This window comes from Vigna angularis, chromosome 5 (genome assembly GCF_016808095.1).
Source record: "Vigna angularis cultivar LongXiaoDou No.4 chromosome 5, ASM1680809v1, whole genome shotgun sequence".
Lineage (NCBI taxonomy): Eukaryota > Viridiplantae > Streptophyta > Magnoliopsida > Fabales > Fabaceae > Vigna > Vigna angularis.
Genome location: NC_068974.1, coordinates 18309117 through 18334414, shown reverse-complemented (window position 1 = coordinate 18334414; position 25298 = coordinate 18309117). Strand labels below are relative to the sequence as shown.

The 25298-nt window shown below is 36.5% G+C and overlaps 1 long non-coding RNA gene across 1 annotated transcript; it reads right to left on the bottom strand.

The window, feature by feature from the left end:
• Positions 1–5606: 5606 nt before the first annotated feature.
• On the bottom strand, positions 5607–7741 carry LOC108319564 (uncharacterized). Its single transcript, XR_008249172.1, has 3 exons — positions 7428–7741; positions 7243–7341; positions 5607–5895 (listed from the first exon to the last, which is right to left on the bottom strand). It is a non-coding gene; the product is annotated as an uncharacterized LOC108319564 (long non-coding RNA).
• Between the last annotated feature and the right edge of the window lie 17557 nt (positions 7742–25298).

Sequence of the window (25298 nt, the reverse complement as noted above, 5' to 3'; positions counted from 1 at the left end):
TGAGGACAAGCAAAGTTCTAAGTTTGGGGTTGTGATAACAGTTGAAAAACTGTTATTTTCATGCTTAAATTTGATACTAAAAGCAACCTTTAACACTTAGAAACTAGCTTGAAATCATGCTTTTGGTTATATTTTTGGAAATAAGAGAGCTGGACAGGTTTATGCTTGATTTTAGTGTTTTATGCAGGTTTTAAGGTGAATTTGGTGAAAGAAGTGAAGAAGGATAGAAATGGAATCAGAAAAGACATCAAAAAGTGCAAAAGGAGAAGCCGCAACCACCACTCAGCGGCAGTTTACCGTTGAGCGACACTCAGAAACCCACGTTGGCTCTGCTGAGGGGTGCAAAGACCGCTGAGGGGAGGAAACCAACTCACGCACTTACCGCTGAGCGGCACTATTTTGGGCTTGGGCCTAATTTTCTGTATTATTACGAATAGTATATAAGCTTTAGGTGTTCCTAGGGTTTGTATCTTTGGCTGGGACGAAGCAAACACTCTCTTTTCCACCCCTTGAAGGAAGATCTTGGATGCTCAGGCTACCTCTTCTCCTTTCTAGGGTTTTATCTTCCATTCTTTCGTTATTGTTCATCTAGTTTCACCATGAATATGGTGAACTAAACCTTGTATTGTTGTTGGGGAATCAATGTAGTCTTGTGAAACTCTCATATATGGAATTAATGTTTTAACATCTTACTTTAAGATACATGCTTTCTTTCATCATTAGTTAGGGTTTTTCCTCTTTGCTTAATGCTTGCTTTGTTTAACTCATTCATTGATATGATCATTGATTTTTTCGATATGGGAACGTACGGGGAAGTCTAGATCCGGGGAATTTCTCCCAATAGCATATTGGTTGCCTTTAAGCTCCTGCACTTCAGAACTCATTACTAGGAATGCTAGGAATTGTATGAACTCGTAATTAAGGATAGGCCTTCTTGATAAGGTGATTTAGAGAGTGGCATTAACATTGATGAAAAGATTGATGAATTCCTAAAGTATATGAGAGTGGATAAGATGAAATTGATAACCCCAACAACATACTCATCCATATCATTCATTACGTGTTTGTTTTGTTCTTTTTGCCATTGATCAAATTCATGCATACATGTTTAATTATTGTCTTTTGCATTTAAAAACCTACAATCAATCGTTCACAAGTCTTAAATAATCAACAAATCAGATAACTAACTAGGCCGTGAGTCCTTTGGGAAAACGATACTTGCTCTTACCTAGTTTTATTACTTGATACGATTCGGTCACACTTGCCGATTGTTAAACAAGTTTGTGGCGCCGTTTTTCGGTGTTCATAAATTTGTCATCAAATACATTGTTGTTGAATTGCGAAAATTAAATATGAATGCAAGGTTTTGATCAATGGAATTGAAAGATGCAAAAATGGTTGATGTAAAATATGGATGATTATGTTGTTGGGGTTTGCAATTTCATTCTATCCACTCTTATGTATTCAAGAATTCATCTTTCTTCATTAATGTTAATGTTACTTTCTAATTTATCTTAAACCCGATGTCTCGGTGAAGAAAGCCTAATCCTAATCACTAGTTTGCAATGTCTTGTCTCCCTAGCAATTATTCATGCATTATATTCACACAGTTCTAGATTTACCTATATGTGTCAATATAGATAACATCAATGATCATGCGATTGAATGAGTTAAACAAAGCATGCATAGAGTAAAGAGGAGACACCTTAACAATTAATGAAAGAAAACATATAAATTAAAGAACCAATTCAATACGTGAGAGTTTCAAAGGATTACATTGGTTCGCCAACAACAATGAAAGTTTAGTTCACCATAGGCATGGTGAAACTAGATAAAAAACGATGAAAGAATGAAAGATAGATGATGAGTCACAATTCTTCATTATACACTTAGCTTTTCCCACCATATTTTGTTAGTGAATTGTGTTTAATTCTCCATTTTTATGTCATTTTCACTATTTGGGCTTAATTTCAAGACTAATTCTTATTTTAATTAATTTGAATTATTTGGGCTTAATTATTTCAATTATAAATTGCAGGACAATCACCTATGAAAAGTTGAGAAAATGTTTGAACGTAATGCACAGAGTCGTACGGTTTGACACTGCCAGAACCGAACGGTTAGGGTCTGAATGACCAAACGGTCTGACCATAGTCTTGACCGAACGGTCTGTCAAAGATGTGACCGAATGGCCTGTCAGTTTGCACCAAACGAGTTGAGAGCCTTGCTGGAAGCCTTCACCGAACAGTCAGCTACTAGTTGAGCACTATTGAACAAAATGGCTGAGCATCATAGAACCGAACGGTATGTGGACGCATATATCGAACGGTTTGTGAAAGCTTACACTGAATGGCCGAACACTAATGAACCGAATGATAAAAGCCTATTGTCTGAGAGAGGATGACCGAACGGTCATGTGAAGACTGCATAGTACAAAGCGAGCCTATAGAGCATTGTTGAATGACTGAGCGGTCTAAGCCTTAAGCACCAAACGGTCAGATGCAGTAACCAAAGGAACAACAGCAGTGTTGGATGCACATTCTGGGACTTCAAGAGGATGAGCACGTCCATAGTGTAGCGTCTTGGAAGGTCATTGGGTCAAACTTTAGGACTTTGGGCCCAATTGTAGGTCATTTTGTAGGACAAGCCCATTAGGAGGGCATTTTTGGTCTTTCGGTTATATAAAAAGCCTAAAAGCAGAATTCTCTAGGAGTCTAGCAGCCACCACTACGTACCTGTTCTGAAGAAGGGGTTGCTGCATCCATGGGTTAGGAGGAGAGCTCCAAGAGGTTCCTTTTCGTTGTTTTCTTACTTGAACTGATAAAACATTTATATTTTCTTCATATTGGAATGCACATAGTTACTCATTAATTTATTTTCACCGTTCATCGCTCGTTCATCTTGTTCACCGTGCATCGTCACCTTCCTACATTTCTGGTTTGCGATTCTACTGTTCACGTTGCATTTCCAATGTTGTTTGATTCTCAGTTTGTTTTGGATGATGCTTTTACTTTTGCGAATCATTTTAATCCCATTCGGTGTATTTTGATTAACGTTTAGAATAGTTTTCTGCTTATCTATGCATATCGAAGTTAAAGTTTAGTTTCTGTCGCACTGCGTTCAAAGTTTGATGAATTCTGCATTTTCTAGTTTTGCTGCATTTAATACCGATTGATTATCTGTTTAGACTGTTCCGTTATGTAAGTGTTTGTCCATTTACTACCGTTTGGCTGATTCTTTATTTTCTGGTTTAGTCTTGGTCTTGGTTCCTTTAGCTTGATGACTGAATGCTCTTGTACCGTTCGGTCAAAGTTCTTACTGTAGACCGTTCGGTTTGTTCTGGTCATTGTTGATGCATCTGTTCGGCTGCCCTCTTTGTTGCTCAGTTTCAATTGGTTGCGTATTTCCCGTTCGGTTATTCTTGAAGTTTTAACTTGTTTCCATTTTTCTGCTTAATTATCGTTTAGCTGTTTTCTGTATGTGTTCGTTTCTTTTGTTAATAGTACCGTTCAGCTTATGCGTGTTGGTTTTCCCACTTCATTTTATTAGCTTGCTTTGAACCATTCGGTCCTCACACTTTATTCTTATTACCATTCGGTCAAGAACGTTCACTTTACACTTTTCCTCTGCTTTTCCGCTCTTGCACTGTTCAGCTTTATTTACTGCATGTCGCTCGATTTTGCATTTACATTGTTCGGTCTCTAACATGTTTCATTGTTAGAGACCGTTCGGCTTTCTCTGCATTCAGTTTAGTTTTCAATCTCATTTTCCATTGCATGTTGTCTTCATACCGTTCGGTCACCTAATACCGTTCGGCCTTTTCCTTTGTTGTTTAAGTTGCTTTTACCGTTCGGTTTCCAAATTTCCTGCGTTTCCATTTCCTTTCTTTTGGGATCGTTCGGTCTCCACTTTACAACCATTCGGTCTCACTTTAAGACTGTTCGGTCTTCATGATTCCCACTTATCTTTTAGCGTTTTTAATTAAGTCTCTTGTGTTTAATTTCATGTTTTAATTTAGTTCATTCCTAGTCACAAAAACACTTTCACCAACCCCCCCCCCCACTACGTGTTTGACCTGATTCTCGAACAACATTTGGTCCTTGAGAGACGACCTAGGAGTCACTTCCTAGCACTGTACTGCATTTTTAATGCACAAAAAATTTGATGGGCCACGACATCCGCATCAATAGAACCCTAGAAGTTGAAGAATAGAGCTTGAGTACCCAAAATCCTACTCCAAGGGGTGAAGAAAGTGTGATTTTGCCTCTTTCTGTCCAAAGATACTAACCCTAATTCTACTAAAACCTTATATAGCTTCCCAAAAATTACAGATAATTGGCCCAAGGCCCAATAAAATGGCGCTCAAAAGTAATTACCGCTCAGCGGTAAGTGCGATTCTTTTATTTTGATGCTCAACAGCAATTTTTGGCCCTTAGCGGTGACTGCAAGACTTCAGATTGCCGCTCAGCGGTAAAAGTGGCGTTGAGCGGTACTTGCCGCTCTTCTTTTGTGCACTTTTTCTTCCTTTTCTAAGTCCACCTCCTGGGTATTTCACTTCTTTCATTCAATTCATCGTAAAACCTACAAAAACAAGGAAAACCAAGCATAAAACCTATCCAACTCTCTTATTTCAAAACTTAATCAAAAACATGATTCCACGCTAATTTTTAAGACATAAAGGTTGTCTTTAAGGTCAAAATGAAGTATAAAAGTAACAGTTTTTCAACTGTTATCACAACCCCAAACTTAGAACTTTGCTTGTCCTCAAGAAAATAAGATGTAACTCAATCTTCGACCAATCCATACAATGGTTCACCACATTCAAAAGTCCTTCTTTCAAGACAAGTAATTACTCAAATCATCTCAACACAAAGAATTCAGTCAAGATGCACAAATGCTTTAGTGTTCACATAACCACATAGTATCCAACAAATGTTATTCTCATGAATGATCAATTAACTAAGCATAGATGTAATTATGTGCTCTTGGAATCTTTCCTCACAAGATAAATGGTTTCACTCAAACACACAAGTGTGTAAGAGGTCACTCCTTCACTCTACTATTACAATGTCACATGAATTAACTTTGCCTTTCATTTAACCATAATCAAACATATTCACAAGCAAGTATCATCACAAGTAGGGCTGGAAAATGGAACTGAACTGCACTGCACTACTAAAAACTGTATTGAACTAAAAACTAATTTGTTTAAACTGAACTGAACTGTAAAACAGTTCAAACAAACTGAACTGAACTATTTTTTGTTTTATCAAACTATACTGAACTGTACTGTACTAAATTGTACTAAACTACAATATAAACTGAACTGAACTACTAACTATACTAATTTTAAACTGAACTGAACTACTAACTATACTAATTTTAAACTGAACTAAACTACTAACTATATTAATTTTAAACTGAACTAAACTACTAACTATACTAATTTTAAACTGAATTGTACTAATTTAAAACACCCATGGACTTTGCAAATGCCGGCAGAATATCAGACACTCCATCAATCATCACTTCATCATGTGCACTATCAACATCATCGATTTCACTGTCTGACTTTATTGACAAGCAGAATGCTCCCGAAGCAACAATGAAGTTGCATCAACAAGTTGTGCCAAGTCTGCAAGTATAGAAATCTCAACATTAGCATCAGTTCACCAGCAAAATGACTCTTACAAATTGGTAAAATAATTATATGCTTACAAGGCTCAAGAGTTGCAAAACCATAATCTATGATGATATCAGCCAAACTAGTGCATGCTTGAGCAACCACTTCCTTGTCATCATCTTCAACCATAGACTTAATGTAAATAATCATCACATTGTCTGAAGAATCAAGCAGACTTGATATGCTGTCACACAACAGACATCTCCATACAACTGAAAGAGAAAACCATCATTTTGGTCTTTGAATTATAACACCTTAACTTAGCCTGGAATTAACAGAACTCAAAAAAGGCACTAAAATATGGAATGAACAGACTGTAACATGTTAATATAACCTGATTAACCTCAATAAAAGAACACAAGACACTCCAAATGTTAATATCTCCCATTTATTTCCCTTTAAACAAGTTCAAGTAAGTCTACTATGGTCAAAAGTTGCTTCTAAATAGGAATGATTTAAGACCCTAAAAGAGTTGAACATTTAAAACAGGAACAAGTTGGAGAAAAGCAAAATGATTGGAACATGAGAAAACTAGGTTCTAAACGTTGAGGGTTATAAATCCAAAAACAAGAAAGGAAGAATTAAAGCTCAAAAGCAAAAACTGCACAAAACGAAAACCTTTAACATCAATAGCAATCGTATCTGATATATTCATATGCACAAGAAATACTTTCGTCGAATGCATATCCATCATATCTCTTAGGGTAAAGGGAAGTGATTTTCTAAAATGGAGAAATCCTTATTTGAATCTGGATTAGCCGACAATTGCATACTGATTAATGAGATTATTTATCTGTTAGCTGCATGTACTATGGTTAGTTATATCCTTTTGGCTCTTTGATGCTCTCTAGCCTCCAATTCACTATAAAAGTGAGTGCTTGCAAACTTTTCTTTTCCATTCTCTTACAGAGATTAACTTAACCACTGTAGGGCATTTTACATGAGTACTAATTTCATCGCTGAAATTAATGGAGAGTGAAAACTCTTGGAAGCAGCCTTATCAATTGTTCAAATAAAGATATTCGAATTCCCAATTTGGAAGTAAAGATGATGTGAAGAACCAAGGATAAAAAAGTTATAGCCAGCAATGTCCAGATTAAGAACTTGAAAAATTCGCATTTACAAGTAAATATGACGCATGCATATTGCTAGTGAATTCTGGAAATGATTAAAGCTTATTACTGGACATACAAATATATTTACTTGTAAATTAAATAACAACATTTGCAGAATAAATGAGTTTTGTAAATCAAATTCAATACAAGTCTCCAGATTTCTAGGACTTTCTTTTGGAACAAAAACATCAAATATGAAAACCAAACAGTGAAGGAATGTTAAATCCTATGAATTGTTAGTTATTACAGCAAACATAAACTGAGCAACAATCTGAAGTAACTCATTGAAAAATATATTTAGATATAAGTAATTTGAATCATCATGTAGCACAACATTGAAATTAACATTACAAATAGTAATTTGAAAAGCTAGTATTGAGCATTTGTGTACCGTCTCCAAGACAAAACAACATGAAAAACAAAGCATTAAGGTTATAGTCTCACCCACATGTACTTTAGATAACTAACAAATTGTGGCAAAGCTTCAATCATCCAAATTAATAGCAGCACTTGAAGGTCCCACTTCATCTTGAGAGGTTATCTCTACAAAAATAAAATAAAATATTTCATAATTTTTGAACACTTAAAATATAAATTAAAAAATATATAAGTTTGTCATATAATCTCACCTTGCTCAAATTTATCAAGTTCTTTAGGATCCTCATCAAAAAGTATAGAGAAAGGTGTTCCTTTTAACCAATCTTGTGTACAAACAAGCACTTCCACTATTTTAGGCGTTAGGCAACTACGATAAGGACTAACCACTCTTCCTCCTGTACTGAATGCACACTCTGATGCTACGGTAGAGATAGGAATGGCTAACACCTCTCGAGCCATGTTCGCAAGGATAGGAAATCTAGTTGAGTTGACTTTCCACCAATGTAAAATATCAAACTCAACTGACTTTATATAAGGTTCAGGATCCTCTCGCAAATATTTATCAAGCTCTGATATGTAATCAAATTTACGTCCTGTAGCTCTTAGGTAGAAACTCATGCCATGAGGATCATCATCATCATCATCTAGTTGAGATTCTTGTTGGCTACTTTGAGAACCTTCCTCAATACCTTGATATTGTTCATAAAGTGATTTTAAGGATGACAATAATTTTAATTTCAATCCACTAGCCATACTAGATTCAAATAGGTAGTGAATGAAGTAATTAACAAAATTCAACTTACTCCTAGGGTCAAGCACAACAACAATCAATAATAAAATATTAATTCCATTAGGATTTCCCCAATATTTTTCATACTTGCTCTTCATCCTCATTGCCATCAATTTTATGCTCACATCACTACTATCAGAATATTGTCGAATTCTTTTACCAATTCCAAACACCTCCTTCATATACATATGACTGGTGACATAAGAAGAACCAGAAATGCGTAGGGTAGAGTCATAAAACATCTTTAAAAATGGTAGAATAGACCTCGCATATTCCCAATCCTCTTCTAATGGCACACCACCATTACTTTTGGCCATTTCAATACCAAATTTCTTATGTTGCATATCTAGCAAGGCAAAGGCATCTTTGTACTTCAAGCTTGCCTCTAACATTAAGTAAGTTGAATTCCACCTGGTTTCAACATCAAGACAAACAATACCTTTATAAGAAATTCTCTCTTGTTCAACACTTGCCTTGAATCTAGCAAATCTAGCGGGAGAAGATTTTACATATTTAACTGCACTTCGGATTTTTGAAATCGAATCTTTGATCTCTTTTAAGCCCTCCTTCACAATCAAACTCAATATATGACCACAGCAACACATATGAACATATTCTCCCTTTAATACAAGACAATTCCATGATAACATCCTTCTTTTGAGGTATTGGACCCCAACATCATTTGTCGTAGCATTATCCACGGTGATACTAAGGACTCGCTTCAACTCCCAATTATTCAAACAAGCCTCAACATGTTTAGCAATGAGCTCCCCTGAATGTCCCGTTGTTTGAGAAAAGTTCAAAATTTTCTTTTGAAGTTTCCAATCATTATCAATAAAGTGAGCTGTTAAACTCATGTAATTTAGGTTTTGGATTGAAGTCCATGTGTCTGTAGTTAAACAAACCCTCTCACACTGCTTTGACAGAAACATTTTCAACTTTGCTTTTTCCTCTTCATAAAGTTCCCACATTTCACGCCTCAATGTAGTGCGGGATGGGACTTCAAATCGTGGTTGCAAGGACCATACAAAGTCACGGAAGTCCTCATTTTCCACAAATCGAAAAGGAAGCTCGGACTTCACAAACATCTTCACAAACTTCATTCGAGATGCATTTTGGTCAAATTTAGAAATAGTTGGTGAAAGGATAAGACTAACTTCTGTAGTTGATGGTAAAAGCTTTTGCCTTTTGAATGCTTCTCTATTAGGATTTTCTTTGCATCTCTTCAAATGATTCCTCATCCCGCTTGTTCCACCCGAATATTTAATCAAATCACCACAATAATTGCATTTAGCCTTCTTCTCAGAATAAGGTTCTTGTTTAGTAAAATGTCCCCACACATCTGATCGACCTTTACTATTCTCAATTGACGATGAATCGATACAAGGAGGTAAATGATCCATTCTAGAAGTATTTGGTGTGAGGGTTTCTACCGTTTCTGACATTCACGTCACTACATTAATTAAGAGTTCAAATTACTATCTATGATTTAATGGTCTAATCTTTTAAAACTAAAAATATATGAAGAAGTACAGGTTATCAACTATCAGAATCATCTAAGAAATTCAAGCATAAAATCTAAAAGCACATCTTAAAACCTATATTATCAATTGTCAAAATCATCTATCTAAACTAACCCAGCTTCCAAGTATTGAAACCTATAAAATGAAATTAAAACCTTAACTAAGAATTTGATCAAGTATCTAAGGTGAAACGAAAGTAAATCACATGAGAGATAACTAGAAAAATCAGCTAGAAGAATAAAATTATGAATGCAAATAAGGCCTTAAACTCTGATTCCAATGGAGGTAATTGGAATCATCAAGTTTTTCTGCTATGGAATTCATAAAAAACTGGGAAACAGATGGGTGTGAGCTTGAATTGACCATTGTAGATCAAATTCTAGCCCATGATACCATATCAGAAAACGATATGAAGAGAAGATAAGAAGATAAACAAAGACTGATCTTGTATATTATTTCACTTGACTAGAAACAGAGAATACAAGCCTAGTACATATAGGCACTAAACTGTACAAGATACAAAAGACAGAAAACTAACATCCAGTTGAATAATGGTTTTGCATCAATATCTTTAATAGACAGCAATGAAGCATAACAGGCAAAAGAAAACAAACCATTTAGTACATATGCTTATAACCGATCAACTGAAGAAAAAGTCAGATTTCATTGCACCTGTATGTTACGAAATGTGGCTTCCTCAGTAGTTAATTTGGATGATAAATCTCCTACTTGCCTATATTTATATTCATATTTCTTTGCTAGAACCTCAACCTGAAATTAATATTTTGAACAAATAATAAATGTTATGATTACTGAGGTAATAAATAACACATTCAATTTTAAAGAAAGATACCTCATGTTTATCAGTTGATATTCTTTCTATGACCTCATTAAGTCGATTGTCACATCTGCTTTTGTATACAACCTTTTATAGCATAAGAGCAACAAATTTGTTGAAAAAGGGTAAAAAAAAATTACATAACAGTAGTAACCATAAGAAGAAGAAGAATAAAGCCTGTTTTAATATACTTCACTCCTTTCTATCACTTATTAACCATAGAAAAGGTGAAAATAAGCAGAAAAGTTAATAATAATATGACCCTATTAACCATAAGAACATTACAGGTGAAAAAAAATGCCTTATAAAAAATTCTCACGTTTGGCTTCATAAAAAACATTTATACACAAAGAAATAACAATTTCGTTAAGAAAGCAAAGAGAAAAAATAAATATGATACTCATAGTTAACATTCCTGCGTAGAAAATGTAGAAAATAAGGCTTAAAGTAGAAAAATCAAATAATGGAGCAATGTGACTCACAGTTTTCAACCCAGTTGACTGTTATGCTGTATGAAATTGATATCCCTTCTTGGCAACTCAGAAAACACTTGGATCATATCTGAAAGATTAAAATGGTTCACACACCAATCAACCCTAGTTTAAGAGAATCATATAAGAAACAAAATCATAACATGGAACTGAATATTAACAAAAATTCATAAAAGATTGGTTTAAGGAAAGTACAACAGCACAGGCAGAGACACAACACAAAGAGGTAGAGGCCGCGATGGAACTTTCCTTTGTCGACAGGGTCACGGTGGCGCTGGCCGCGCGTTATCTTTGGAGCTCTCTTTCGACGACAACGTTGAAACACAAGCTAGGGCAGAGTCACGATAGGATCACTGTGAGATTTCGTTGAAGCTCTCCTCCGTTAACAGCGTCACAGTGAACAATGCGAGATTTTGCTGAAGCTCTCTCACGGTGGAACACGCGAGCTAGGGCACGTTTTAAGAATAATTGAAAATTTAAAAATGAAAGAGGGATGGATAACAGTTCTAGCAGTTAACTGAACTGAAAATCTTATAAGTTTAGTTTTTAAAAACTGAACCATAAAATAGTATATTTAAGTTTTAGTAAAAATGGATCAGTTATTTTTAGTATAATATAGTATAATTAACTACAGTACAGGATAGATCAGTTATTTTTGCCCAGCCCTAATCACAAGGACTTTTCTATGGCTTATAATGTGGCTGGGCTAACAAGAACATTGGTTTTTTTGGATCACAAAATCCTTGAGATAAGTGAATCATCTAAACACAACCATTCTTCCTTTTTCCCAACTTTCTTTTGCATTGAGCCTTTCTTTTTATTTTACTTTTCACATGCTTAGCTCAATGCTTTTCATATTCCCTTTTTATACCTCCTAACAACCCCAAACTTGAACATTTATTAACACCACACAATATTTTCAACTCAACTCAAGGTAAAGCTTTTCAAAAAGGGTTTTCTATCATGTTCAAGGCTAAGGGTTCAAAGGATAGAACACATTGTGCTCTCTTTTATTGGGCTAAGATCATGCATTAGGCTAATAAAGAGTTACAATCAAACGACCTTGATCATATGATACATACAAGCAAGTGATTCAATCATAGAAATCTGGGCAAAGTCATTCATGATTTCAATAAAATAGTACTTAATCACAAAAACTCTAGAGTTCAAAACCGCACATATAGGCTCATTCAATCATTCCACATACACATCCTGCTTAGCATCATAATCACAATCACAACATCATTCATTTGTTCACAAAGCTTGTGAACCACCTCCTGTATATCAACATATAGTGCACAATCTCAACATCAATCAATATCCAAGCATCATAGATAACAGTTGAAAAACCGTTATTTTTATACTTAATTTTGATATTAAAAACACCCTTTTTGACTTAGAAGCTTGCTTGAACTAATGTTTTTGCTTTAATTTTGTGAACAAGAGAGTTGAAGGTGAATTTAATGATTTTGTGCTAGATTCCCTTGATGTTATAGGTTATTTGAATGATTTGAAAGAAGAGTTAAAGTATCGAATGGTTGGAATGCAGAAAAGTCAACCAGAAACCAGAAAAGTCAACCAATCAACCAGAAAAGTCAATCAGTCAACCAGTCAACCAGAATGCAGAAAAGTCAACCAGAGTACAGAAAAAGTTGTGCCAAGTGGCTTTGAGCGATAATTTCCGCTGAGCGCCAGTTTTCGGGTGCAAAATTCACCGTTGAGGGGCAAAAACAGCAACTAAGGGGTAAAATTGAAGACCCGCACTTACCGCTAAGCGGTAAATACCGTTGAGCGGCGCTTTTTTTTGGGCCTTGGGCCATTTTTCTAGAATGTTTATGGGATTGGACCTGGTTCCTGTTATTTTTATGTTCTATTTAAGGACTTGCACGTCCTAGGGATTGTATGTTTTGATGACTTAAGCTCAGAAACACATTTTTCACCCCTTGGGGGTAGATTTGGGGATGATGACGACTCTCCTCTTCTCTTTCTCGGGTTTTTCTATCTCTTTCATTCTTTCATTCCATTATTCATCTAGTTCTTCCATGACAATGGAGGGCTAAACCTTATTGTTGTTGGGAAAGATGTAACCTTCTTAAACTCTCATGTATTGAATTTGTTCTTCAAGATCTTTTATAAGATACATGCTTTCTTTCATTAATTGTTAGGGTTTTTCCTCTTTGCTCAAGGCATGCATTGTTTAACTCATTCGATGTCATGATTATTGAATTTGTCGATATGGACACATACGGGGAAATCTAAAACTTGGGAAATTCTCCCAAAAGCAGTATTTCCTTGACATAGGGATATGAGGGTTGGTTGCCTTTAAGCTTCTATGCTTCAAAATTAATTATTTGGAATGATAGGAATTGTATGAACTCATAATTAAGGATATGCTTTCTTCACCGAGACATCGAGTTTAAGGTAATTTAAAGAGTGGCATTAACATTAATGAAAAGAAAGACGAATTCATAAATGCATGAGAGTAAATTAGGTGAAATCTAAACCCAACAACAATATCATCAACTTCATCCATTCTTTCTTGTGTTTAACCTCAATTGATCAAATTGCATTCATGTTTATTTTATTGCATTTACATTCCAAAACCCCAAAATATTTCCTTTAGAGTCTTAATTAGTTGGGTAATCACATAACTGTTTAGTGCCTGATAACAGTTGAAAAACTGTTATTTTCATGCTTAAAATTGATACTAAAAGCAACCTTTAGACTTAGAAACTAGCTTGAAATCATACTTTTATTCATATTTTCAGAAATAAGAGAGCTGGACAGGTTTATGCTTGATTTCAGTGTTTTTGTGCAGGTTTTAAGGTGAATTTAGTGAAAGAAGTGAAGAATGAGAGAGAGGGAATCAGAAAAGGAATCAAACAGTGAAAAAGAAGAAGTCGAAGTCACCGCTCAGCGGCATTTTACCGTTGAGCGGCACTCAAGAGGTTGCGGGAGGTCCGCTGAGGGGCAAAATGGCCGTTGAGGGGAGAAAACGAGACGCGCAATCACCGCTGAGCGGTCTTTTACCGCTGAGCAGCATTTTAATGGGCTTGGGCTTGACTTTTTGTAATTTACGAATGATATTTAAGCTTTAGGGTTTCCTAGGGTTAGGTATCTTTGGCAGAAACGAAGCAAACACTCTCTCTTCCACCCCTTTGAAGGAGGATCTTGGATGCTCAGGCTACCTCTTCACCTTTCTAAGGTTTTATCCTTCATTCTTTCATTATTGTTCATCTAGGTTCACCATGAATATGGTGAACTAAACTCTGTATGTTTGTTGGGGAATCAATGTAATCTCTTGAAGCTCTCATATATGGAATTTATGCTTGCATCTTAATCTAAGACTTATGCTTTCTTTCATCATTAGTTAGGGTTTTTCCTCTTTGCTCAATGCTTGCATTGTTTAACTCATTCTATTGCATGATTATTGGTTTTGTCGATACGGACACGTACGGGGAAGTCTAGATCCGGGGAATTTCTCCCAATGTTATATTGGTTGTCGTTAAGCTCCTGCACTTATGAACTAATCATTAGGAATGCTAGGAATTGTATGAACTCATGATTAGGGAGAAGCCATCTAGAATGGTACTTTAGAGAGTGGCATTAACAATGATGATTTGAATGTTGAATTCCTAAAATGTATGAGAGTGGATGAGATGAAATTGACCCCCAACAACATATTCATTCATATATTTCATTGAAAGTGTTTATCTTTTGTCTTTGCCATTGATCAAATTTCATGCATACATGTTTATTTTCGTCTTTTGCATAATCTAAACCAAATATTTCGTTTGTAAGTCTTAGTTAATCAAGAAACCACACAACTAAACTAGGCCGTGAGTCCTTTGGGAAGAACGATACTTGGTCTTACCAAGTTTATTACTTGAACGATTCGGTCATACTTGCCGATTGAAAAACAAGTTTGTGACATCATATTTTGGTGCTTACAAATTTGTCCATCAAGTTTTTGGCGCCGTTGCCGGGGACTCGTGGTTTAACTGGTTAATTTGTGTGATAATTGATTATCTTTGACTTTTTGAATTTTTGTTTTTATTTTTCTGTTTTTATTTCATTTTATTTTATTTTATTTTATTTTCCGTTTTTATTTTATTCTCTGAATCTTATATCTTCTCCTATATCTTTTTGTGCTAACAATTGTTTTTAGGGTTTTGTGCCTAATGTCTGCAGAATGCAATTTGGTCAAGAATTTAACTATATGGGCACTCAATTCTACCAAAGTAATCTCAACCACTGGTGGGAACCTCACTCAAGCATGGATCAAAGCCAATTTTGGCAAGCTGCTGGACACTTTGAGAACCAACCACAACAACAATGGCAGCGAAAACCCTCTCTATCAGAAAGTTTGGAGGACACCCTTCAACGATTTTTGAAAAATTCCGACTCTACTCAGAAAAGCATTGAAGAATCATGTAAAAGGATGGAGATGCACTTTCGTTACATTAGTCAGAGATTGAATGATGAGGTTAATACTGAAGTTAACCTTAAGGAGGAAGGGCAAACCAATGTCACTGAAAGTGACAAGATTCTTGATGAGAAAAAAATAGAGGGAGATGAGGAAAAGATAGAGAGAAAAGAAAAAGAAGAGTTGAGTGAGAAAAATAAAGATGAAGAAAAAGAGAAAGAAGTGGTTGAGAGAGAAGAGAGAAAGAAAATTTGTGTGAAAATAAAGAAGTTGAGGAGAAAAAGAAGAGGGAAGAAAAAAATAAAAGAAAAGAAAAAGAGAAAATTTGGGAAGAGGAAGCGTAAGAAAAAGAAGATGAGAGGAAAGAAGAAGGAATCATATGAAAAATCCCATCCTCATCTAAAGAAGAATCATAGGAAGGAAAAGAAATTTAAGTGCTTAATGGAAATCTTCAAGAAATTGGAGATTAAAGTTCCTATGATTGAGACACTGCAACAGGTTCCTGGTTTTATCAAATTTCTAAAGAAGTTCAGTAGAAAGAAGAAGAAAAAGAAGAAGGAACATGAGCTTTATTGGGTCAAGCTAATGACGTTAAAAGAGCGCTTGCTGGGAGGCAACCCAGTGATTTAAAAACTTTTGATTTTGATTTTTGGTTTTGTAACTTTTAGTTTGTGGACATTATTTTTGTAAATATTTTGTTGGATATAGCATCTACTGAAGGATGCTAGGTGGTTAAGTATCTACTGAAGGATACTCAGTTTGTAACACCTACTGATGGGTGTTGGTAAGTTTGTAACACCTACTGATGGGTGTTGGTGGATTTTGGGTCAGGCTCGTGACGTTAAACAAGCGCTACCTGGGAGGCAACCCAGTTGATTGATTGTTGATTTGCATAAGCATTTTTAACATTGAATTGCAGGGAACCCATGAGGGGCATGTAGGGAAGACACGTAGGTTAAGAAAAGAAGGAGAGGAACACATCACGAAAGTGCCGCTGAGCGGTATGTTACCGCTGAGCGGTACTCTCGCAGATTGGGCTTTAGTTCCCCTTAGCGGGACCCGAGCCCATTAGGGTATTTTTAAACCCTAAGCTGCGCAAAGTCTTATACTTTCTGGCTTTTCTCTGCACAAACACTTCCATACATCTTCTCTTAGGTTTTCCACATCTTTTCACTCTTACCTCTTAAGAAAAAAAATTCTCTTCCATTCACTTTTTCACTAGTGTGCCATCAAAGTTTGGGGTTGGAAGAGAGCATTCTAGCTTGGAAGCATTCTCATCTAGCATCTCCACCCAAGTAAGTAAAAAGCATTTTGTTCATTCTAGGGTTCTTGAATTTGAATGTGATTGTCAAAGCATGAATATTTAGGGGTTTTGATTTCTATGCATGATTTGATGATATATTTGATGTTTGAACCGATTAAACTGCATGATTATGAACTGGAAAACTGGAAATTGCATTTGGGTGGAGTTAGGAAAGCTTTAAAACAGGTTTTTCAAAAAATCTGCAGAGTTACCGCTGAGGGGTAAACTGCCGCTGAGCGGTACTCTGCCAGATTTGATTTTTCTGAAATTTTGCGTGTTGGAATGTGGTACTGGTGGCGCTGAGGGGAAATTCTGGCCCTCAGCGGTGGTTTAGCTTCGAAAGGAGTTGTGTTTTGTGTTTTACTAATGATTAACATGTTCTGCGGTTTTGTTTGTGTTTTGAATGTAGGAATGGCATCTTCATCAGGAAAAAGATTGAAAACCATGGCAACCAAGAGAAAGGAAAAGGAACCAGAGCAACCCCAATCTAGCAGGTTCCTCTCTAGGAAACATGAGAAGCACTTTAGGGTGGTTCAGGACAGGAGACTTCTGATGGAGAGAAAGGTTGGACTGATACCTAACTTTGCTCCTCAATTTGGAGAGCAAGTGTTAGGGAATGATTGGGGAAAGCTAGCCACTTATCCTGCACCTGCCAACATAGCTGTGGTGAAGGAATTTTACACCAATGCAAAGAAGATTGGTGATTATCCAGCTGAGAATTATTTGGGCTATGTCAGAGGCCATGCTATCAGGTATGATCCTGATTCTATCAACAACTTCCTGGATACTGTGTGGGCTGGTGAGCAATGTCAGTTTGCTCTTTGCATGGAGGAAGGTGCTGATTTTGAGGATGTGGAGAGAGTGTTGTGTATACCTGGAGGACACTTCCAAAGGAATAGATCTGGCTCAGTGGTTAACATTAGGAGGACGGATTTGACTCCTCTTGCAAAGTATTGGATGGCATTTTCTCATGCCAACATTCAGCCATGTTCACATGTGTCAGATATTACTCTCAGCAGGGCACTATTCATCTACTGTGCTATCAGAAATTTAAATGTTAATATTGGGCAGGTGATAGCTGATGAAATTAGTGTATGTGCTAACACCTCAAACAACAAAGCACCACTAGGACATCCTTCTTTGATCACTCACCTTTGCAAGCTAGCTGGGGTGGACACTTCTGTTCCACCATTTGAGAAGCCAAGAAAAGCTATTGATGAGGCCTATTATAGACAGTACTGTGGAGGTGAGGATGTAGCTCAGCCAGTTCCACCACGCCGTGCTCGTAGAGAGAGAGGGCCAGCACAGAGCCAGACATATGCTGATACACATGAAGCAGAACCATTCCAGATGAGGGACATGTATATGTCTCTTATAGGTGCTCAGTTGCAGTCCATTCACAGAGGGCAGGTGGCCACTGCTGAGATGATAGTGGGGATGTATGATACACCCCCAGCCCACAGGTGGACTATGGATGAATTCCACAATGAAGTAGCTTGGCCAGAAGAACCAGTACATGGAGGAGGAGCTGGAGCAGCTGAAGCTTCAGCTAGAGATATGGAAGAAGATGAAGCTGAGGAAGAGGATGCATTTGATGATGATGAAGATGAGGAGGAAGAGGAAGATACAGAGGACAGCTCAGACTGATGAGGAGCTGAGATAGCATTTACTGATGAATGCTATCATATGATTATGCTTTTGTGGTTTAAGTTTTCTGAACTTATTTGTTTTTGTTTTTAGATTAGGGTTTGATGTACTCTATTGAACACCTGGTTTGTTATGATGGTTTGCGATTAACTGTGATTGTGTGATAAGTACTGCTTGATGATGCTTATTGATTGATTGATGTTGAGATAGATGTGCACATTAAAATGCTTATACAGGTGATTCACAAGCTTTGTGAACAAATGCATGATATTATGATTGTGATTGTGAGATTAAGCAGGATGTGTATGTCAAATGTGAATGAGCTTATTGGTGAGGTTTTGAGCTCCAGAGTTTTTGGTATGATTGAATGCTATTACTTTGAAAGCATGAATGATGTTGCCCAGGTTTTCTATGATTGAATCAATTGCTTGTTTTGCATCATGTGATCAAGGCCATTTGTTGGAACCCTTTTTATTGGCCAAATTCATAAAGTTAGTCTACTAAAAGAGAACACGTTGTGTTCTATCCTTTGAACCCTTAGCCTTGAACATACACTGAAAACCTTTGATTGAAAATCTTTACCTTGAGTTAAGTAGAAGATCTTGTGTGGTATTGTTAAATGTTCAAGTTTGGGGTTGTTGGGAAAACATAAAAAGAAAAGCATTGAGCTAAGAGCTAAAAAGTAAGAATATGCAAAGAGAAAAGAAAAAGAAGTAAAGCTCAATGCAAATGCAAAGGTAAAAGAAAGTTGGGAATGAATAAGATGATTGTGTTGTTATGATTCTCTTAACTCAAGGATTTTGTGATCCAGAAAAACCAATTTTCTTGTTAGCCCAGCCACATTATAAGCCATTGAAAAGTCTTTGTGATGATGCATGCTTGTGAATGTTTTTGATTGTGGTAAAATGAAAGGCAAAATTGATTCATGTGACATTGTGATAGTAGAGTGAAGGAGTGAAACACTTTACCTCTTATACACTTGTGTGTGAGTGAAACACTTTACCTAGTGAGGAAATATTCCATAGGCACATGAACATCCATGCTTAATTGATTGATCATTCATGAAAAATAGCATTTGTTGGAATTTAAATGACTTTGTGAACACTAAAGCATGTGCACATCTTGAATGAACTCTTGGTCATAAGTTTGAGTGAAGTTGTTACTTATCTTGAAAAAGAGGATTTTTGAATGAGTGAACCATCATATGAATTGGTTGGAGATGGAGTTACATTTTGTTTGCTTGAGGACAAGCAAAGTTCTAAGTTTGGGGTTGTGATAACAGTTGAAAAACTGTTATTTTCATGCTTAAAATTGATACTAAAAGCAACCTTTAGACTTAGAAACTAGCTTGAAATCATACTTTTATTCATATTTTCAGAAATAAGAGAGCTGGACAGGTTTATGCTTGATTTCAGTGTTTTTGTGCAGGTTTTAAGGTGAATTTAGTGAAAGAAGTGAAGAATGAGAGAGAGGGAATCAGAAAAGGAATCAAAGAGTGAAAAAGAAGAAGTCGAAGTCACCGCTCAGCGGCACTTTACCGCTGAGCGGCACTCAAGAGGTTGCGGGAGGTCCGCTGAGGGGCAAAATGGCCGTTGAGGGGAGAAAACGAGACGCGCAATCACCGCTGAGCGGTCTTTTACCGCTGAGCGGCATTTTAATGGGCTTGGGCTTGACTTTTTGTAATTTACGAATGATATTTAAGCTTTAGGGTTTCCTAGGGTTAGGTATCTTTGGCAGAAACGAAGCAAACACTCTCTCTTCCACCCCTTTGAAGGAGGATCTTGGATGCTCAGGCTACCTCTTCACCTTTCTAGGGTTTTATCCTTCATTCTTTCATTATTGTTCATCTAGGTTCACCATGAATATGGTGAACTAAACTCTGTATGTTTGTTGGGGAATCAATGTAATCTCTTGAAGCTCTCATATATGGAATTTATGCTTGCATCTTAATCTAAGACTTATGCTTTCTTTCATCATTAGTTAGGGTTTTTCCTCTTTGCTCAATGCTTGCATTGTTTAACTCATTCTATTGCATGATTATTGGTTTTGTCGATACGGACACGTACGGGGAAGTCTAGATCCGGGGAATTTCTCCCAATGTTATATTGGTTGTCGTTAAGCTCCTGCACTTATGAACTAATCATTAGGAATGCTAGGAATTGTATGAACTCGTGATTAGGGAGAAGCCATCTAGAATGGTACTTTAGAGAGTGGCATTAACAATGATGATTTGAATGTTGAATTCCTAAAATGTATGAGAGTGGATGAGATGAAATTGACCCCCAACAACATATTCATTCATATATTTCATTGAAAGTGTTTATCTTTTGTCTTTGCCATTGATCAAATTTCATGCATACATGTTTATTTTCGTCTTTTGCATAATCTAAACCAAATATTTCGTTTGTAAGTCTTAGTTAATCAAGAAACCACACAACGAAACTAGGCTGTGAGTCCTTTGGGAAGAACGATACTTGGTCTTACCAAGTTTATTACTTGAACGATTCGGTCATACTTGCCGATTGAAAAACAAGTTTGTGACATCATATTTTGGTGCTTACAAATTTGTCCATCAGTGCCATAAGTCTCTTGGGAAACGATACTTTGTCTTACCATTTTTTTATTACTTGATACGATTCGGTTACACTTACCGAGGGTTAACAAGTTTTTGACTCCGTTTTCGGGGATTGAAAATTTGTTCATCAATCATCAAGCAATACTCATCACGCATAAGTCACAAGCAAATTGTCGTAGTAGATAAAGTTTCACCCTGAGTACATCAAACCCTAATATAAAAACAGAAGCAAATAAGTTCCATAGTACAAAACAAAAGATAAGAAAAATCCTGCTCTAGTGCTGATAGCATTCATCAGTAAATGCTATCTCAATTCCTCGCCAACCCATGCTGTCATCTGAATCTTCCTCCTCTTTATCATCCTCAACATCTTCAAAAGCATCCTCATCATCATCATCATCATCCTCATCATCATCATCATCATCTCCAAGTGCTCCAACTCCATCTCTGGCCATGCCACCACATTATGAAACTCATCCATGGTCCACCTATGTGCTGGGGGTGTATCATACATCCCAATAATCATCTCAGCTATGGCCACCTACCCTCTGTGAATGGACTGCATCCTGGCATCCATAAGAGACATATACATGTCCCTCATCTGAAATGGATTTGCCTCATCAGGCTCTGTAGATGCCTGGCCCTATCGTGGAACAATCCCTCTGCGAGTGTTAGATAATCTATAAATCACATAACTGTATAGGCTGTGAGTCCTTTGGGAGAACGATACTTGGTACGATTCGGTTACACTTGCCGAGGGCAAAAACAAGTTTTTGGCGACGTTGCTGGGGATCAAAAAAAATTTTTCATCAAGTTTTTGGTGCTATTGTCGGGAACTCATGGTTTAACTAGTCTATTTGTGTGATTTTTGATTAACTTTGACTTGATTTGTATTTTTTTTTATATATTTTGATTTATCCTTTTTATTTTTGTATCTTTAAGTTTATCTTTTTGTTTTTGTTTTTATCTTTTTGTATTTCTAATTTTATTTAATTTATCTTTCTATCTTATATCTTTTTATTTATCTTCTCTATCTTTTTGTGCTAACAATTGTTTCTAGGAACTTGTCTTCTTGTGTATGCAGGAAGCAATTTGGACAAGAAGCAAGAAAAATTCAGAACCTCCTCTTGAAGGCTTGGACAAGAGTAGACAGAGGAGAAGAATCCGTACATCTAGAGAACTATTCCCTCCTCCAGAAACACTCTTACAACCTTCACCACAAAGGTCTAACCAAAGCACTGAAAATATGGCAGAGGAGAATAATGGTAGACGCACTCTTGCAGATTACACCACTATGGTTGGCCCTCAACACTTTAACAGTATAGCAAGGCCGAGGGTCAATGCTGCAAACATGGAGGTGAAACCGACGTTGATATAGTTGGTCAAGAGTAATCAATTTAATGGGCTATCGCATGAAAGTCCATATGAGCATCTCACTACCTTCAATGAAATTTGTAACACTGTAAAGATTAATGGGGTGTCGGATGAAGCAATCAAGCTAAGTTTGTTTCCTTTCTCATTGGGAGGAAATGTTAAGCTATGGTTGAACTCTTTTCCAAAGGATAGTTTCACTGAATGAGAAGTTGTGGTTGCAAAGTTTTTAAACAAGTACTTCCCACAATCTAAAGTCAACAAGGGGAAGCAAGAGATATCTTCTTTCAGAGAAGGCATGGAGGAGACACTAGGTCAAGCATGGGATCGGTATAAAAGTTTGTTGAGAAAGACTCCCACGCATGGCTTTGATGAAGCAGCAGTAGTCCTACTTTTCCTTGGAGGTCATGGTTTACAAACCAAGTTGATGTTAGATGCCTCAGCTGGAGGTAATATTAAATGGAAGACTCTAGAGGAAGCAACTGAGTTGATAGAGAATATGGCTACTAATGACAATGAGTTGCACAATGAAAGAGGAACTCCAATTCAATAGAAAGGGGTTCTACAATTGCAATCCAGTGATACCTTGCTCGCTCAGAATAAAATCATAACTCAACAGTTGGAGAATTTAACAAAGACACTTGCACAATTGCCAAAGGAGCTAAAGGGAGTTGCACAGGTTCAACAGATGGGTGAATTATGTGGTAGTGACCATATCAAAGGTTAATGCGCTTTTCTAGTAGAGGTTTTGGAAGATGTAAATTTCATGGCTAATCAATTTCCATACCGCCAAGGTAAAATTACAACCAAGGGTAGAAACCTCACCCAAGCATGGGTCAACGTCAAGGATAAACTGGACAAGCTGGGCAATCAGGGATATCCAATAGGCCACAGCAACAACCATCATTATGGCAACAAGTGTCTATACTTAATGAAAGATCAACAAAGCTGGAAGAAACTCTTCAACAATTTATGCAGATAATTATTTCCATCCACAAGAGCACTGAAGCAACCATTAGAAACTTAGAGATGCAAGTCGGCCAAATAACTAAGAAGTTGGAAGATATGCCTAATAAGAATTTTGGGGCTAATACTGAGGTTAACCCTAAGGAAGAGTGTAAAGTTTTATTGAGTGTGAATCTTGAAATAGTTGAGTTAGAGCGAAAAGAGAGAAAAGGAGAGGATGAGAGAAAAGAGAAAAGAGAGAAGAGAAAAAAATTGAAAAAATTCTTCCTTATCCAAAAGATTGTGAGAGAATAGAGAAAGAGAGACAATATGGGCAGTGTAAAGATATCTTCAATCAAATGGATGTTGATCTACTTCTGAATGAAGCATGGCCACAATTTTCAACTCAAGTAAATCGTATGAATCAAATCTCCTAAAGAAAAAAGATATATAGAGGAGGAGATTAATGAGTGCAAAGCTATTAAGAAGAGATCACTTCCTCCAAAATTAAAAGATCCAAGAAGTCTTACCATTCCTTACGTCATAGGGAAGGAAAAGATAAGGAAAGCCCTACTTGATTTAGGGTCAAGTGTCAATTTGATGCCTTTATCTATACTTAAGCGTATTGGGGATCTTGAAGTCGAGCCAATAGAGATGACTTTGCTAATAACAGATGGATCTTCAAAGAAGCCTTATGGTGTAGTGGAAGATGTTATGGTTTGTGTAGGCAAACTACAATTATTGGTGGACTTTGTGGTGATGGAGATGAAGGATGAAAGAGTTCCTTTGATTCTTGGAAGACCGTTTATGAAAACGGCCAAGGTCATCATTGATGTAGATGAAGGAATGATAGTGCTTCAAGACCAAGAAGAAAGGGTAATCATTGATGTCTTCAAAGAAGAGCAGCAGGTGCAAAAGGAAGAGACTAGTCATAAAGCTACATGTCAAGATGTACCCATGACTAGTTTTAAAGGTGCAAAGCCGGACTTCACAGGTAAAAAGTGTTTCTTGTCACAGGTTAGGGAAGAAGAAAAGATGGCAAAAGAAGGACGGTTCATGATGACTTGATGCAAGCACAACACAAACTTGGAAAACATGTAAGATTCAAGAACAAGTTGTGGGTTGTGAAAGACTATAAAGAGAATGGAGTGATAGAGATAGATCTCCATAGCCAAGAAGAGTCAAAGAGGTGGACCGGAAGCAGTTGATGAGTTGGTGTGATGATAAAAAGATGAACACCAACATGGAAGATGGAACTTAAACTTTACTAGGTCAAGCTAGTGACATTAAAAGAGCGCTTGCTGGGAGGCATCCTAGCGATTCAAAAACATTGATTTCTTTAGTTTTTATTTGGTTAATGTAATCTTTTAAACTATGGACATTTTTGTATGTTGAGATTATTGGTTACAACATCTACTAATGGAAGCTAGGAGGTTAAGTATCTACTGAAGGATACTAGGTTTGTTACACTTACTAATGGGTGTTGGTAAGAAAGGTTTGCACCTACTGATGGGTGTTTGTTAAACCCTCGGCAAGTGTAACCGAATCGTATCAAGTAATAAACCTGGTAAGACCAAGTATCATTCTCCCAAAGGACTCACGACCTAGACAATTATGTGATTTATTGATTAGCTAAGATTTGTACAAACAGTTACTTGAGATTTCAATGCAAACTACTGAAAAGTAAATATGTATGCATGTATTGATCAATGGGCAAGAAGAAACAAAACACGTAATTTGAATTATATGGATGAATACGCTGTTGGGGTTTATCAATTTCATCCTATCCACACTCATGTATTAAGGAATTCATCATTCTTTTCATTAATGTTAATGCCACTCTCTAAATTACCTTGAACCCGATGTCTCATTGAAGAAAGCCTAATCATAATTACTAGTTTACAATGTCTTGTCTCCCTAGCAATTAATCATGCATTATAGTGAACAGAAGCTTAAAGGCAAGAAACCATCATACTCCTATGTCTAGGTTTATACTATTGTTGGGAGAGATTCCCTAGATCTAGATTTCCCCGTATGTGTCCATATCAACGAAATCAATGATCATGACATCGAATGAGTTAAACAATGAATGCTATGAGTAAAGAGGAAAAACCATAACAATTAACGGAAGAAAGCTTGTATCTTATAAAAGATCTTGAAGAACAAATTCCATTACATGAGAGTTTTTAAGGATTTACATTGATTCCCCAATA